Genomic DNA, 6,000 nt, shown 5'->3' with positions numbered 1-6,000 from the left:
TCCAAACCTTCTCCAAGGCATCTGCTGTGAACTTCACTTGGACGCCAGTGACGAAGCGAGTGGCGCGCTTTGTCAAGGCTCTGTTCCTATTCACAATATCTCGGATGTCCCGGCGATCTCTCCTACAATACCCACACGTGTAAAAACTCACGCGCTGCAATGTGTAGTTTTTCAGAAGCTCTGGCATTGATAGGTCTGCCATGAACTGTTCAAAAATTTTGCAACAATTGGGAGGTCTTAAGCCAAACTCACACAGGGTTCGGCTTTCTTGTACAAGGGTTACCAATGGTTCAGTGTCAATTGTACTCCACTCCTTCCCATTAAACAAGATGGTTAGTTTCTTAATGTTTGCATTTTGACGCACTGCACCACATATCTCGCGTCCGCACATATCCCAGCACTGGTTACAGCACCGGTATAATACCAATGTCAGGCCTTCGATGCACGTGGCCTCCCGGATCAGCTGAACAAGAGGAGTTGCGGCGGGATCATTCTCACCGGTGTAACACAAGATAGAGGTCACTCGGAGTGTGATGTGCGCCTGCTTAAGGCAGCTGGGGAATTGATGTACAATGCTTTGCCGCTGGTTTTGAAAGGGCACCGCGACCCGGGCGCTGCTCAGTTGGCGCGTGCCTGTGTCTGGGTAGTACATCGTGCATTTTTGGACAGTGACTCTGTCTTGTAAGCCATATTCAGACAGGAAGCTGCAGACCTCTAATCCATTGGTAAAAAGGTCTGCAAGGGTGACCTTTAGGAACTTCTTCAAGCTGACCGCTCTGCAGAATTCCTTGCATTCTGAAAGGCTGAACCCCCACATTGAGAATGTCAGTTCTGTGATTGAGGTATCTTTCCCTAGGAGAGCGGACGTCCAGGGCTCAACGTGGTTGGCATTTTCTTTGAAATGGGTAATTCGACATCTTTCGCACAGAGATCCAGAAACGGTTGCGAAGGCGTCTTCATTGACTTTGCAGCACGTCAAGCTAAACTGTCTGAGAGTATTGTTGGTGCACAGAAGCAACTTTATTGCTGTAGCGTACTGCAGTCTGAGTGACAGAACTTCTAGCTCAAGTTTTGTGAGCACCTTGTTGGTAGTCAGGGCGTTGCAGACTGTCCATACGTCAACTTCTGGACCATCAACAGTGGCCGTTATCTTCAGTGTACTCAGCGATAGACTGAGTTTCAAATATGAGGCAAGGGCGATATGAGGGTTGCCTGGCCCATAGGGTGGGCAGCTCTGGTTTGTATACTTCGGTCTGCCGCCATTTAAAATCTTCGTTGAGATCGATAAGTTTTTTATGGTTTTGTTTTGGAATAGCCCAGCAACAAAGATCTTCGCAGCCGCGTGCGTGATGTCCAGATCGTCCTCAGAAGCTACAAGGTTGGTCAGGGAAGAAGATTTTGCAAGCAGAGGAACGAGATCGTCGAGAAAAGGCCCATTAATGAGCTGTTTTAACTCCAGATATTCCAGATTCACCAAGGAGTTTACAGCCAAGGCCAGAGCTCGGGGAGCGGCCTTGTTCCATGACCAAATTTGCAGAAAGAGCTTTTTAAGCCCCAGGCTATTGCGGACTGCGAGGCACACCATTTCTTCATGGCCGTTGAGCATTTCGGTGTTGATGGTAGCTCCCACAACACATCGGTGCTTCGTAAGCAAATGGTACAGGAGAATTGCGGCGCTGTCACCTGCATACGTGTAGGGCAGGAATACCTGTTTAGGGTTCCCCGACGGAAGTAGCACGAACTTTGAGTTCTCATCTTCCTGGAGTTCAAGCCTGGCGTTCCAAAAAAAGCGGTTCCATGCTTTCAAGTTATCTGCTATGTGGCACAAATGACCTTCCCGGTGTGTGCATGGCCTGAAGTGGTCGGCATCTGAAGCATTGTATGTACAAAATGCTAGGGTCATCGCTTTCAGTCCCAGAGACTCTATCGCGAATGCCCGATCTTCAGGGGTCTGTGCGGCTTGAGGAAAATCAACATTAGGCATATGGGCATCCTCAGGCATCTGTTGATTTTCGGGCGTCTTAGGGCGGATGAGCACCTTTGGGCGGCAGAGCAACTTAGGGCGGCAGAGCAACTTAGGGCGGTAGAGCAACTTAGGGCGGTAGAGCAACTTAGGGCGGTAGAGCAACTTTGGGCGGCCGAGCAACTTTGGGCGGCCGAGCAACTTTGGGCGGCCGAGCAACTTTGGGCGGCCGAGCAACTTTGGGCGGCCGAGCAACTTTGGGCGGCAGAGCACCTTTGGGCGGCAGAGCACCTTTGGGCGGCTGAGAACCTTAGAGCGGCAGAGCACCTTTGTGAGGCCAAGAACCTTTGGGCGGCAGAGCACCTTTGGGTGGCAGAGCACCTTTGGGCGACCGAGAACCTTTGGGCGGCAGAGCACCTTTGGGCGGCAGAGCACCTTTGGGCGGCAGAGCACCTTTGGGCGGCAGAGCACCTTTGCGCGGCCGAGAACCTTTGGGCGGCAGAGCACCTTTGGGCGGCAGAGCACCTTTGCGCGGCCGAGAACCTTTGGGCGGCAGAGCACCTTTGGGCGGCAGAGCACCTTTGTGCGGCCGAGAACCTTTGGACGGCAGAGCATGTTTTCGTGGCAGAGCACCTTTGGGCGGCAGAGCACCTTTGCGCGGCCGAGAACCTTTGGGCGGCAGAGCACCTTTGGGCGGCAGAGCACCTTTGGGCGGCAGAGCACCTTCGGGCGGCAGAGCACCTTTGGGCGGCAGAGCACCTTTGCGCGGCCGAGAACCTTTGGGCAGCAGAGCACGTTTTTGTGGCATAGCACCTTCGGGCGGCAGAGCATCCTTGGGCGGATGGGCAGCTTCGGCGTTCCGAGCATCTTCGGGCGTTTGAACATCTTCGGGCGGCCTACCATTTTTTGGAGGCGGAGCATCCTCGGGTGGCCGGGCATCTCTGGGCGGCTGAGTAACTTTGGGCGGCCGAACATATTTTGGAGTCTGTGCTTCTTAGGCAGCCGGTGTTTCTCACGCGTCTGAGCTTCCTCGGGCGTCTGTGTATTTTTGGCCACCTGATCATCTTGCGGCGCCTGGTCGTCTTGGGGTGTGTGGTCAACATTTGGCTCCTGATCGACTTCGGGCGCGTGATCACCTTCGAGAATTTGACCCTCCCCGAGCACTTGACCGTCTCTAGGAACCCGAGCCTGTTCAGACCTCGAAACCATTTTGGACACTGGAATCTCCACCAGGCCACGTTCGACTACGCCGGCGTTCACTGCGTGCCTAGCGCTTGTGCATCGCCGTCGCACAGGCATGTCGGTACTTTCACCACTGCAAGAAAACGAACAAAGAAAACGAACAAGTGAGAGATGTGAGGCTATTGCTGCAAATAACACAATTCCTACTGACATATATCACCATGCACACTTGACAGCAACGTGTCCGCATTGGGAACTAAGCAGACTGCAAAATACCGCCAGCATCCAACTCACGGGGGTTTGCTGTGCGAGGATGCATGTTAAAGACTCCCTTGGGATGGTTATTTCCAGAGCCCTCCACTAGGGCGTCCCTCAGAGCCTGAGTTGCTTTGGTGCATTAAACCATACAAGTAGAAATGAACCTACTTTTGAAATAAAAACTGTCGATTGCACCTTATTCTAGATTCGCCAAGGTATACAAATGACTAAAGGGGGTATCCTAGTTTATTCGCGAATAGCTGTGTGGTGTTGCAACCGGCTCAGCCGCTGACAACAAACCGATTCACTCGTAGCCGCGGTGTCTACGTTATGTTGTGCACAAGCAGCACCAGCTGCGGTTGGCAAGGCAGAGGTAGTTATAAGTTGCGCCACAATCTGACAGACTATACCATATTAGCCGCTAACCGTGCTTCTAATCACAGCATTTTTAAACTATAAAATAGCGGCAACTAGTACAGAAGATGCGTACCGGTTCCGAGTACGACAGCAGCATGATGTGGTCGGCTTCCACAATGTGCACATTGTACATAAAACACGTTTCAAAGCACTGCATAAAACAGGCAGTATATGGATTGCGATCCGGCGGCGCTTTTTCACGATCTTCGAGTACTGCCGACGGAGCTGCACAAGCTATAGAGTACTCCATGTAGAGCATGGCGCGCTGTGTCAAGTCACCTATAAGCAGACCCGTGGTTAGTAGCTTCATCTTCGCTTTGTGTTTTCAGGCAAAGATCAGGCTCAACTAGCATCATGCAAGTAAATTAATCATAAAGCTTAAAGCACGGGACTAAGCGAGCGTATTTCAACAGTCCACCGGTGACCTCAGCGATGGCGCTATGGCCATGTGGTTTTCTCCCTTCTCGTGGCTTTGCATATCAAAGGCGCTGTCGAGAGCGCTAAGGAACTGATAAGCGACGCGTCATAGCATAGGGTGTACACAGTAAACTGCCTTACGATCAACTTCACCATCTTGTAGTAAAAGATAACTTGGGCGTTGTCTTTGTTGCGGAGCTAACGTAGAACACTTCCACTTCATAAAAGGGCACCGCCCTTGCGGCAGCTGTTATGCGATATATATATATATATATATATATATATATATATATATATATATATATATATATATATATATAATCTCACCGCACAGGCAGCATTCCTCAAATTTAAGGGCTGAAATTTAGTACGAGAACAAGAGCAAGGACTCCGTTCGTGCAGAGTATCAGCATCTCATTGAAGCCGAAACTGTAGCCGACAGATTGGCGGCCAGCATCGATTTACGATGCCACAAAAGCATTTCAACATGGTGATCCATGGGAGGACCTTCGCGGTCTCAACATCAGACGCTAATTTCTGAATAAAGGGTGCTTTTCGGGAGCTCAGACTTCGCAAAGCGAATAATAATGTCCGGTAGACGTCCCAAAGTTATTCAGGCGATGAGGGTCACCGTGGTGGAGGGCTCCAGAAATTTTGACGACCCGGGGTTCTTTACCATGCCCTAACATCGCACATCACATGGGCGCTTCGCTTTTCGCCTCCAACACAAAGCGGCCGCGTTCATCTGTTGTGCATGTAAGCATGCCCCAGGGGGTCAAAATTCTCCGAGGGCTGCACATGGCGTCTCCGGTCTCTACAGCCGAATTCGCTTTGGAACATTAAACTTCATGAATCGTAATTTAAAAATACTCTGGACCGTCTCTGTGTCGTCTTTTACGCTGCAAATCTTTTTAGTAACTCTGGATAATGCTACATACCGGCAAAAATGTCGGTGGTTCCAACAAGCTGCGGTGCACCACCTTACAAAATCCTATGTGAAACCAACATCTTACAAAATCTTATGTGAAACCAACATGAAACACGCCGTATATATTAATTCCTGAAATAATGGCAAAGAAAAACTTGGAGAATGCCCAAGAGGCCTGAATTGCCTACACTTCCTTAAATGCGCGTACCTACATGCATGCCAGGTTGCTTTGTGGATTTTTTGTGTGTGTGTAATAACGATACTCACAGACACACACGAACGCATACATTTGGAGCAGACCGGATTCGGGCCCATCGATTTCTCGTGGGGAGCGTGCACGAAACGTCGTAGTTGTTGCCTTGTAATGCAGACGTGTAGACCTCATGCAAAAACTCGTGCCCCCTTGCCTGGCCATGCGTGTTTCCGCCTTGTTTGGGGAATCTGGATTCCTGAGCGGTACTTTCCAATACAGGGTAGCGATGCGCACGTTGGCCTATAACATCGTCCAAGGTACCCAACTATTCCAGCGTGCCTTGCTGTACACAAAAAGGAGCTATGAATAACCACAAAAATAAAGTGAGCATGCCAGCGTCGTAGTTTCTTAATAATGTGCAATAGCACTTCGCTCATATGTGCGCCCTGTATGGAATGTGTGCGAACAGAATTTGTCTGCAGTGGCTGTGTAGCTTATGCTAAGCATATTAGTCTCGTGTTATATCGTTGGGTTGCTTATGCTGAGTACAATCGCCTTTACTGATTTAGGCGTATTAGCTGCCATTATAGTTAGGTACTTTGGATTAAGTTGAACATCAATAAGTGATATATCGTTGGATAG

The sequence above is a fragment of the Amblyomma maculatum genome, chromosome 11, assembly GCF_055883805.1.
Source record: "Amblyomma maculatum isolate TAMU_Amacu chromosome 11, ASM5588380v1, whole genome shotgun sequence".
Lineage (NCBI taxonomy): Eukaryota > Metazoa > Arthropoda > Arachnida > Ixodida > Ixodidae > Amblyomma > Amblyomma maculatum.
The sequence above is the reverse complement of the archived record's forward strand: the minus strand, read 5'-3'. Positions refer to the sequence as shown.